Source organism: Protopterus annectens, chromosome 1.part2 (genome assembly GCF_019279795.1).
Source record: "Protopterus annectens isolate FY-2018-M chromosome 1.part2, PAN1.0, whole genome shotgun sequence".
NCBI classification, from domain to species: domain Eukaryota; kingdom Metazoa; phylum Chordata; order Ceratodontiformes; family Protopteridae; genus Protopterus; species Protopterus annectens.
In genome coordinates, this window is record NC_056727.1 from 36,601,941 (window position 1) to 36,614,440 (window position 12,500).

The window sequence follows — 12,500 nt, forward strand, 5'->3', positions numbered from 1 at the left end:
GTAGCTCAGGTGGGTATGACCCTGACCCTGAGTAGCATCCTGCCTTCACCAAGAATGATACCGCAGTATAAAGAAAAAAATGATCAATTTCAAAAATTGGCTAAGATTCTGATGTCATTCAAAAGGGATCCAGTGTCTGTCAGCCTAGGAAGACATGCTCTACAAGTCTTGTTGCTTTGCAAGAGACGGCTTGCACCTGTCACCCCTAGGCTTTCAAATACTGGCCAAGGCTCTTGCTGCCCCCATAGTGCCTTTATTAGGCAAGGCTCAAAAGGCAAACCCACCTCCATAAACAGCACAAATAAAAAAAGAGGGTTATGCTATTCAACGCCAGGAGTTTAAAACACAAAATGCACATGCTCAAAGCACTTCTCAGTATGGAGAATGTCGACATCTGTGCAGTAACTGAAACCCGGTTGAAGGCTCCACAGAGCACCCCGGCACTACCAGGCTACAACTCATACCACACATTTCAGCCACAGAACATGGACCGAAACACAAAAGGGGGGTGTATACATATTCATCAAGGATACCTACACCTCCAGGTTAGTGACGCAGCATGATACCTCTGAGATCATCCATGTGCAACTAACATCGGGCAAATCTGCAATGCAAATTGTGGCCTGCTACAGATCACCCTCCGTGACCCAGGACCACCATTCCACCTTTCTGGAGACAATGGAAAACATGAAGGTCCACCCGAACACCCTGATATTGGGCATTTTCAATTACCCTACTGTTAACTGGGAAATCTACTCAAGTACAAACTCCCAGGTCTAGCGCTTCCTGGAATTTATCAACTCAAATGCCCTGGATCAGCTGGCAAACTCCCCTACCAGAGGGGAAAACATATTGGATCTGGTCATCACCAACATGGGCGACAGGTATTCCGCACCGGAGGTCAACCCATCACTGGTTAGATCAAACCATAAACTAATCACTCTGGATGTCCACACCACACCACCACCCCCAACCAAGGAAATGACAGTGAAAAACATTTCTATTGCAAAGTTCACCTTACTTAAGGCAGAGGTGGTAAGTTTCACAGCCCACATGCTGAAGGATAACAGTGGCCAATGTGCAACCTTTACAAATGCACTCTATGAGCACCTACAAGGATGCATGGATCGTGCCATCCCTAGCAAAACCAAGACTCACTCCCCTAAGAGAAGGAAACCAGTCTGGTGGACCCCTGCCATAAACAGGCTATACAATAGAAGTAGGAAACTAGTTCAGAAAAAAAGCAAATCCCAAGAAGGAAAGACATCCCTGATCAGTATCAGTAAGAAACTAAGGTCCCTCATAAAATTATTCAAGGCTAACTTCGAAAGAAAAATAGCCAAGGATTCAAAAAATAACCACAAAACCTTCTTTGGCTATGTCAAGAATCTAAATGGCAACTTGCTTACATGCTCTGAGTTAGTGCAAAATAGCACAAAATATACTGAACCTACTGATATTGCCAATATCCTAGCAGATAGATTCAGTGCAAACTTCACCCCCTCTCTCCCCCAAAAGGGCCCACAACAATACCGGAAAAGTATAGTGTCCCGGAAATCACAGATGCACAGCTGAAAACAGCCCTTTCAAAAGCCAAAAGCACAGTATCAATGGGGCCAGATGGTGTCCCAGGCTGCGTCTTGCACGAACTACAGAATGAACTAACCCCCCACCTAAACACACTGTTCAACCTCAGCCTCTCCACAGGCTACATGCCCATAGAATGGTCTACAGCAACGGTTATTCCACTCCACAAAGGAGGGGCCACAACTGACCCTGGTAACTATTGTCCCATAAGCCTGACTAGCCTGGTCTGCAAGGCTATGGCGCACGTCATCATGGAACTCATTAACAAAGACATTGGGAACCACCAAACACTTGACCCGACCCAATTCGACTTTGTTAAGGGCAGATCATGCCTACTAAACCTGGATGGCTTCTTCAAGACAGTCACCAAGGCCATAGATGAGGAGAAGGTGGTTCACACAGCTTACCTTGACCTCGCCAGGGCTTTTGACACCATTCCCCACTTGGAAATTATAGAAAAACTTACCAGCGTGAACATAAACCCCTATGTCATGAGATGGGTTGCCAACTGGCTTACAGACAGAACTCACATGGTAAGAATAGTGGGCTCCAGATCCAACTCTAAACCAGTCACAAGTGGTGTCCCACAAGGCTTGGTCCTGGGACCTCTACTGTTCGGCATATACTTTTCAGAAGTACAGGCAAACACAGGAGGACTATGGCTAACCAAGTTCACAGATGACTGCAAACTAGGAGCCATAATTGACTCTCTGGCTGACACGGACATTCTCCAAAGGGCCTTATTAAGACGGACGCCTGGTGTCAAAGGCATGCTCTCAAGCTAAATGCCAAAAAATGCATAGTCATCCCATTTGGGAAAAAAAAAACACCCATGAATTACCACATAGGTGGCAGCACCCTTAATACAGAATAGGTAATAAGAGATCTGGGGACCCAGGTAGATAGTAATCTCTCCTTTGACAATCATATTGCCAAAGTAGTTAGAAAATTCTTCTATGTAGCCCATCTAATTACTAAAGGGTTCACATCTAGAAATGAAGAGGTTATAGTGCCCCTCTACTCGTCACTCATCAGACCCATCATAGAGTACAATGCCCCATTTGGGATGCACCTCTTAAGACACTTCCAACAGCTGGAAAAACCACAAAAGTACCTCGCCAAGAGGATTACTGACCTCAAATATATGTCCTATGCAACCCGACTGAAAAAGCTCCGGCTGTACTCAGTGGCATATCGCTTACTCGGAGACAGTCACCAAGGCCATAGATGAGGGGAAGGTGGTTCACACAGCTTACCTTGACCACGCCAGGGCTTTTGACACCAAAAGCCATGTCCAACTCAGAATTGATGGACATGCCCCACCTAAAGAAATCCAAGTCACTGCAAGCCACTCACTCTAGTGAGCTAAACCTTGCCACAACAATAAATAGAACATGCTGGATAGATTCCTGTCACAGAGACTCCCTATGCTATTGAACAAAATTCCTAACCACATTAGGCAGAGCTCTTCACTAGCAATCTTCAAGAGAAACCTTGATGAGTGGATGAGTAACAGAAAATACACTCCTGGGATCACTTCATCGGCTCAACTTGACAGAGGCTCAGTTAATTAATCAATGGGGCAGCGAAAGCTGACACACTCTGGCTAGGCTTATAAATGCCCTCGGGCAGATAGCCTAGTACCTACCTATGAACCTATGAACTACTGCTATTTTTTTAGACAGTAATAGTCTACTGGTTCTTGGGGAGGTGGTGAATTTGGCAAGTGTATGGGGATTATCATTCTTTACACAGCTTACTACTCCAGTTCGCACATATATGTTATTTATTAGGTTATACAACTAAATATATTGATCATAACAGTGATTTGACATGAAAATGGAATGTACTGCAGTGGGACTTGAACAGGGATTGACTGCTTGTAAGGCGAATGCTTTGCCCACTACAATATTGTTGTACTGCTTCCTTTGCACATATCCTGCTTTTTATCCTCCTTTTGCTATTTAAGCTACATTAACCATAGCTAAGCGATGGGCAACCCCTTGCACCTACAGTTAAACCTCATCCGTTTCATTAACAATACATATAATTTTTATTTTTTTATTCACTATTGCTCTTATAAATGTGAAGGGATGTTGCCGTAGGTATGCATACATCTATGGGTGGTCTCGCTCATTGTTTACTACCTTTCTGCAGTCCTTCATTGCAGGGGCATGTGTATTCTGCGAGCTCTGCTCTCAGACATGCCCCCTGCACTAGGAGCTCGGCCAGTGCGCCTTCATTACTATGCATGGCGCGCTGCCATATTACGCCTACACGGTCACTTCCATGCAAGACTAAGCTAGTCCTGCACAGAATGTTAGTGAATCCGGGGGACAGTCTGAGCAGCTCTGGAAAAAAACTAAAAAAAAAAAACAAAAGAAAAGTTGGAAAAGATTATAAGTACATATGAGAAGAGCAAGATAAATAAGTTCTTGAACTTAACAGACAAAAGAAAATAGCAATCTTTTGATGATGTAGGAATATAGAGTGAGATAGTTGAATCATAGCAAGATCTGCAAACTGTTAAGGGTGCATATTCTGATCTAATAGTAATGTCCCAGAATCTACAGATTGAAAGAGAATTTCTAAAGATACAACTCCAATAGACTGAGAATTAAGTGAATAATCATACACAGGCTTCTGGTAAGAACAATGACGTGGTAACTTCCCTAAAGGAAAAGCTACCTTGGTCCAGCAAATAAAATAAAACAAATCTGAAAGTTTAAATGAAAGTAAACACTTAACACTTACCAATGAAGAGTTTATAAAACGCTGTACTGAAGCATTGAAAACATTTCTTGCACTAGTTGAAAAATGGTTCATGACTTAAAACTTCTACTTCATTGAATTAAAAACTCACTAACCCTTCTTTCCCCAAAACGCTTCTCACCCTCCCAGCAAAGAACCTCCAAACACTAACAACAATAACCCCAAACACTAACAACAACTAACCCCTCTATAACCCCTGTCACCAGCACTACCTCAATAGGTGTACCTATTGATCAAGTAAAGCTCAAATTTGACATACTCCAAACAAACAGTAAAGTCTGTACAAAAAGTAGGGATCTAATAGTCATTATTAAAATGTAATCCTACTACCAAATCCAACTTTAACTCGTACTCCATCTCTCTCTTCCCCTCCCTCCATTCCCTTATCCCTCTTTGCTCTTCCCTCACTCTCTTTAATACTCTCTTGCCTATAAACTGCATCTTTGCCCATTTATTCACATTGCCCCTTATCTAACCCATCATTGCTTAATAATCCCATCATTGCCTTAATTCATGGACACGTTGGCAACTTAGCCAATCTAAAATAAGCTACTAAAATTATCAACCATAATGATAATTCAACCCCACTGTGAAAAATCCTAACTGAACTCCCCAAACTCCATAGGTCTCCTGGATCATCACCTCTCATCCAGATCATCACCATTGAACCAAACTCAGAAAGCAATGCCCAGGTATGGAAATTCCATTATAAATATGAATGGCCTGCCTTGGAACTCCCTGCCAAACACTTCTAACTTCTATCATTTCAAAGCTTCATTTTAAAGAATATCTTCTCCACACAATGGACACACCTAATGGATAGAACCTGACTAACTACATATCTCTTCTACATATCTCTCCACTCATTTTCCCATTCCCTTAATTGCAGATTCTATAAATCTCTTTCCTGCCAGTATTGCTGAAAATCTCGGATTTCAGTTTTTTTCAGTATCTTTTTTTCGAAATCATTGTCTGTGTGTAATTCTCCTGTCTGTCTTTAGTCTTATATAACATCTATGTAAATTTTCATTCCTGCATATGTGTGTTGTATTCTCTTGTGTATTCACTTGTTTGAATCTTGCAATTTTAAATATGTAATTTCTATTGTGTATTGAGTTTTTCTCCCTCGGCCTCTACGAAAGCGGATGTATCCAGACCCGACCAGCAGGTTAACAAATGTAAAATAAATAAATAAATAAAATAAAAAATTTTATAAAAGTCAATTAAATACACTTGACCAATGTATAAAAAAGTTGGAAGAAAATATGAACATGCTGCTGACCTTATTAATGTGTTATAGGATAGGAACATTAAATTGTATAATTCTTTGATTAAGATAACCAGGACATAAACATTTGGGGGCTGACATTAATATCCACTGCAAATTCCAGAGAAAAGCAAACAGCGAAGTAAAATAATGCTACTAACATTTGCTTGAGACACTGCTGCAGCAGACATGAAAAGGGAAAAGATTCTATCTAGTAGTATGAAATCTCTCATATGAAACTTCTGCTGGGCTGACAGATAACTGGTGGAGGAGACAATAAGAATATTCAGGGCTTGAAGGTCACAAATTGTGCAGAACAAAAGTGTGCTACTGGCCAGAACACCATGCCTTGTGTAGGGTCTGAAGTTGGAGAGCCAGAAACGCAGTATTCAAAATGCCTCAGATTTACCCTATGATAAGCATAGATCATATAGTCTAAACTAAAATACTCTGTACCTAACTCTGATGTAAGCCCTTCTTAGAGAGTTCTACACATACTGAAGTGCAAACTTAAATAGGATAAAAAGACAAAAAAAAGTTGAATTTGCTATGACAATGTGCAGCAGAAAGAGAAAAGTATTCATAAAAAAGAAAAGATTGCAAATAAGCCAGTAAATGAGATGCGGTTTCTGCAACTGAATGACTGTATCTAGCAATGTTGTATTCTGGAAAATGTACTTGTATGTAAGAAAGTGGAAAACATTATCAAGCTTTAACTGACTATAGAAAACATACCCTGGGATTCAGCAAGCTCTGCATGGCATGCAGGAATAATGCAGGAACTGCTGGAGGTAATATGGCCGCCGAGAGAGCCAGGGACAAGCTCCCGGGATGTGCCTGAGCGCTCATGCACTATTCCTGCATTGACACAGCTCCCATATGCAAATTACCCCATTTGCAGGTAAAAACCATGCAAATGAGGTGAATTGGCGATCCAGGAAACTGGCAGCTGGCTGTGCAGGACTATGTAATCTGCAGAAATGTACTCGGTTAGTAACCGAGTACATTTCTGCAAACTACAAAATGGAGCCATGACAGCTCCAAATAAAGAGTGCATGTAACATGTAAAGTATGCCAGTGGGCAAATATATGGCCATTGGCATGGAAAACAGTTGTAAAAAAAAAAAACTTTTATTTTATTTGGCCGATTTTGGCCGTTTAAGTGTAGGGCAGTGGTGCACAAATGGGATTGGCCCGAAAATAAAAAAAAAAAAAACTTGAAAAAAGCATTTTATCCAAAACCACAATTTTACCTTCATACTCAATGGCAGGTAGAAGACAACATGGCCAGTGAATAGTGATTGCTAAGGGGGAAGGCTCAGTGTCAGACTTGTAACTAGGCATTAGCAGGCAATCTTATGCAAATGAGGGAAATTATACTGAATCCCAAATTCCCCCTCATGGTTGTGTCTGAGCTGCCAAGCACCCTTTACATTGCCTAAGCAGGTGTGCACACCTCGCACCATGTTTTAAAGGGAAAAAAAATGTAAACCAGGAAATAGCAGCTCCGTGCACATCTGAGCACTGTGTTTGTGCGTTGTGCACCTGGGCTTAAACAGGAAGGCAATGGGAAGGGAAAACAGCAGTAGGAAGGTAATCAAGGAGAACTAGCAGAGCTGGCAGGTGAAATGTATCAGAATCAGCCAATTATGCAAACAGCAGACCAGCCCATCCCACTACACTAACATAAACTATGCAAACACCTTCCCCTCTGTTTTTTCCCACACTCTACACCACCGGTGTATACAAGCAGGGAACTTTTAACAAACAAAACAACAAAATGATAGGGGCTGCAACAGCTATCATACAACAACTTGTGGAAGAGGCTGAGGGTGGTCAAGATGAGAATGCTGATGACCAACCCACGATGAGGAAAAGGAAAATAGTGTATAGACCCAGGGTAACCTACCAGGGGCTACATGAGCTGGAGATAGTAGAGCACTATAGGGTGGACAGGGATGATATGTGACAGGGTATAGCCTTAAAAAATTCCAGCTATACTCTGTCACATATCATCTACTCAGAGGTGATTTCTGCTTAACATACAAGGCCATGTCAAACCCAGAGCTGTTAGACATGCTACACTTAAAGAAATCCCAATCTCTTAGAGCAACACGCTCCAGGGATCTAAACCTTGTCATCACAATAAACAAAACATGCTGGAGGGATAGGTTCCTGACCCAGAGTCTCCCCAGACTATGGAATAGATTGCCCATACAAGTCAAGCAGAGTGCCTCTTTGGCCCTCTTCAAAAGGAACCTTGACGATTGGATGAGAGAAAAGAAATTCACCCCGGGGATCACGTCAGTCACCCTGCTAGACAGGGGTCCAGGGAAGTAAATAGTATGGGAAGAAATAGCCAGGAAATTGTTATGGCAAGGCTTGTATAGTTCCTAGGACTGATAGCCTAGTACCAACCTATGAACCTATGAACCTATGAACATCCTACAGCAAATTGTTGAGCTGTGCCGGCCATGCCTTACACACAGAACTAACAGAGGGGAATCCATCCCAGTGGATACCAAAGTATGTGTAGGCCTAAGAATACTAGCCACAGGTACCTTCCAAAGGTCAAATTGGAATATCATGGGGATCTCACAGGCATCAGCATCCAGGTACTCCACCAGTTCCTGGATGCCATGTCAGTACATGCCGGTGAGCACATATATTTCCACAACAGCCATGAGGCGTTGACCATCAATATGCATCTCTTCCACCAAATAGCAGAATACCCTGAGGTAGTGGGTGCTATAGACTCTACACACATACACATCAAAGCACCACCCAGTGAGCGTGGCAGGGTCTACATCAACCGCAAGGGCTTCCCCTCCATCAACTTCCAGGTCATGTGTGATGCCTAGAGCATTATAATGAATGTATATGCTGGCTGCTCTGGAAGCTATCACGACTCCCACATCTGGCATATGATGCAGCTGCACCAGAGATTTGCCAATGGGGACATCCGTTATGGCCACCTAGTGGGGGGATGCTGGTTACGCACTGGAGCCATGGCTGATGACACCAATCAGAAATGCACACACACCAGAATAAGAACTCCATAATGAGGCACAAGCACAGAACAGAATCATAATAGAGCATGTGTTCAGGATACTCAAGTCATGGTTCCCGTGCCTGGACATACACGGTGGAGCCTTGCAGTACTCACCAGCTACATGTACCCAAATTGTCATCGCATGTGCCATGCTACACATTATGATCCTGCAGAAACAGCTGCAGCAGGAACAGCACGCGACAGGGACACACAGCCCCCACCATTGCCAAGGACTGCACAGGCACAGAGTGACTCAGAGGAGGAACAACCTGAGCCTGCCCCTCTAGGCAGAAGGAGGCATGCCCAGTATGCCCAGGCCTTAACAAAGAAGCAACGCATAGCACATACACTAACATGGTAGGAACCCAGGGAATGACACCTCTCTCTGACTCAAATATATAGTAAAAGGGATACCAAACATGACACTACCTGTGCTTCACCAGTGTACTATGTGCATCTGACATAGTCAGCCTTCCAGCACCATCCTCAGTACCAGCACAGCCACAGGGTAAGTCACTCTCCCTATCAATTGTTGAATGGAGTAGTATTTTTTTACTTGTATCTATGGTATGGATGTGAGCATGTAAGGGAAGCGGGTGACTGAATGGGATGCCAACAGATAGTAGACACCTATAGTGACAGCTTGAAATCTGTAACAAATATTGGTGTCACCACAGTAGACAGTACTAGACAAGGTGACAAAACTCACTGCAGCAAATGTGTGCCCATAAGACACACACACACACACACACACACACACACACACACACACACACACACACACACACACACACACACACACACACACACACACACACACACACACACGCCAGTCAGGGAGACTGACATACCCAACAACAGTCTCAGCCAGCAGGACAAGTGTAGACAAACACAAACAAAGACTGTGCTAAAGCCTCTGTTTGATGGCTATGGATAAGTGCACCCCTCCATACCTACACAGGCAGACTACAACAGGTCAGGCAGTGGGATGTTAGTTCTGAAGGGTAAGAACTCTGAAACTAAAATGAAGGTCAATAAAACCTAAGAACTGTAGTACACTGATATGCCTATAGTCTGCATGATAGGTCAAAATACAGAAATAAATAGAGTACCTGAAATACAAGTACAATCATAGCAAATGTGTACAGTTGTCAGGTGTGCCCTCCCCCCTACAATCCTATGTAGAAACATAGTAACATGTATATGTAGGTATAATAACAGTGGAGCACAGATTACCTGAGCCGGCCAAAGTAGCAGGATAGATTGTAGAACGTGTACAATATGCAGGGCTGCGTGTGTTAGGTTGGTGTGTGTTGTATATTGTGAGAGAGCGGTCAGCATGTAGGCATGGTGAGGTTTGTCCTGGTGGCCATTGGCCAGTACTGCTGATGACATGGCCAAGTTCTCACAACTGCATTGCCAAACACAATGCATCCCAGCAATACACATTCCAGCAGTAAGCCATAGTAAATGTTTGGATAAAATATCTGTCACCATCTGAAAGATGGACATGGCATGAATGTGGGCCCAGACATACAAACAGTACACAGGTAGAAGTACCCCAGACAGACAGTATATAATATGTTACTGTCACATGGACACACCTTTGGAATTGTACATACAGGTTAGCAGCACATTAGTTGGGTTTGTAGTAAGGAATACCAATGTCATCTGGCCAAACACTGGCAGACCACAAAGGTCACTGGTATGAAGTATTGAAAAACTGCTGTTGTCACTGCACAAGCCAGCATTAATGGAATGCCCCATCTATATCTGTGAGTCAGATGCAAGGAGTGTCGATAGCACACATGCACCCAGCTCACCCCACCATCCCCCACAGGTATCTTACAGATCTTATCCCTGCTGTTGGGAATGAGCACAATATGACCCCCCCCACCTCTGAATGGCAATAGCCAAAGAATGCAGCATGCAGAAGAGGTCTCCCATGCAGGTGTGTCCCTAGCTGTAAGCAGCACCCTGCCAGCATCCACACCACTGGATCAATAATGACAGAAAGTATTGGCATTAACACCTTGCACACCTACCCTGTCACCCCAGGGGAATATAGTGTCTTGCAGTCTGGGACTGTAGCAGTTACACAATGCAATGGCCTGCTACAGCTGCCCTGCATCACTACCAAATCCCCTACAATCCTCTGCCAAAGGCCTGTGTTTCACCCGTACTGCCAATGTATGTTAGTTCATGGACTCTACAGAACCCAAATGCAAGGCCATGTTGACAAATCCCAGTAACATGTCCACTATGTCCTACTGCATGAACTGTAGACCAACACCAAATTACTGCTGGGATGAAGTGCTAACTATAGGGAACCTATCCGATAATGTTTGCATAATGTTTGGAAGAGGATAGAATAATGGGGGGGGGGGTAGGAGCATGGATGACATGGAGTGTGTGAAGTCTGAAACTCAGCTGTGTGCACATATTATCCCTGCCTGCAAACACAGGTATGGGTGGCTACAAACTTGCTCGTAAACCTCAATGTGAAGGGGTAATATGACCCCCTGCCTCTGGGTAACCTAGGTGAATCTGTACAGCTGTGAGGTATGGCCACAGCAGGTTATGGCCATACTGTCACGTTGATGGATGTACAAGCATGGGATCCCCAGCCACCACTGTACCAAGGTGCTGAATCATTTACACAGACCCATCAGGAAGTGTCTTCAGCTTCCCTTCCAGAATGACATGATTGTGCAAGAAAATGTAGGCTGCAGACCACAATACTGGACACAGCTGCATTTACCCTGTGTTCCCCAAAAAATTACTGCAAGCAAATATGTATATCTGACAGTAGTTGGTGATAGAAAACAACACAGTGTAAAACAGTACATATGTCTAAATATCTCTGCTAACACCAAGACCATGTAGCAGAAGCAACACAGACACAATTACCTACATTAAACCACTATCCTTTGCCTATTTTGACCCCATATTGTCAACCGATCTACAGATATCCCACAGAAACAGGTTGCTAGTTGTAGGTGTAGAACACAAAAGCCTACACTGGAGTACAACCTACCTGGAATGTAGTCACACATTCAACACAGAAGGTCATACTGGCCATGTTCCCATACTTAGAGAAATGAAGCCCATATCTGACAACAAAATACTGAAAGGTCATACTGGGCATGCTCGCATACTTACAGAAATGAAGCCCATGTTTGGCAACAACAGTGGTCTATACATACCTGACAGTCACTGATATTTGTGCACAGAATACTCATTGCACACCAGTCATGCTTTGCACACACATTGGATAAGAATACACACATATATCCAAGGACAAAACACTATAAAAGGCCAAAATTAAACATACATAGATGTGTGGAAGAGAGTGACAGACAGTGACAAAGAGCCTTCCATCATGAGACCTGTCCCTCCCATCGCATATCCAATTGGCTAAAACCACATGATGTGCAAATGCCAATCACTGTAGACATTTGCCTCAGTAATTCCATAAGCACTATAGTGTCTGTGGTGCTTGTGATAACTGTGTAATATGACTGTACAAGTCAGTATTCATCTAGCAGTTGTATACATGTACCTGTGAAATATAAACCTGTGTGTGCCTGAGTGTTGTACGTCTGCCTCCAGATGAATGGGTTATGGCCCATGCGCACACACTGAACTCCCCATTGCCCTACTATGGCAAGCCTGCTGATGTCTTCACCTTGAAATACACCTTTGGTAAAAGAGTAGCCATATAAGCTCTGTGGCATGTGCTATAACTGCCTAATGCTATAGTGTGATGTCCTAGTCAGGTAGGAGTTCTAATCCTAGGCATAGCAACTGTGTGTGTGTGTA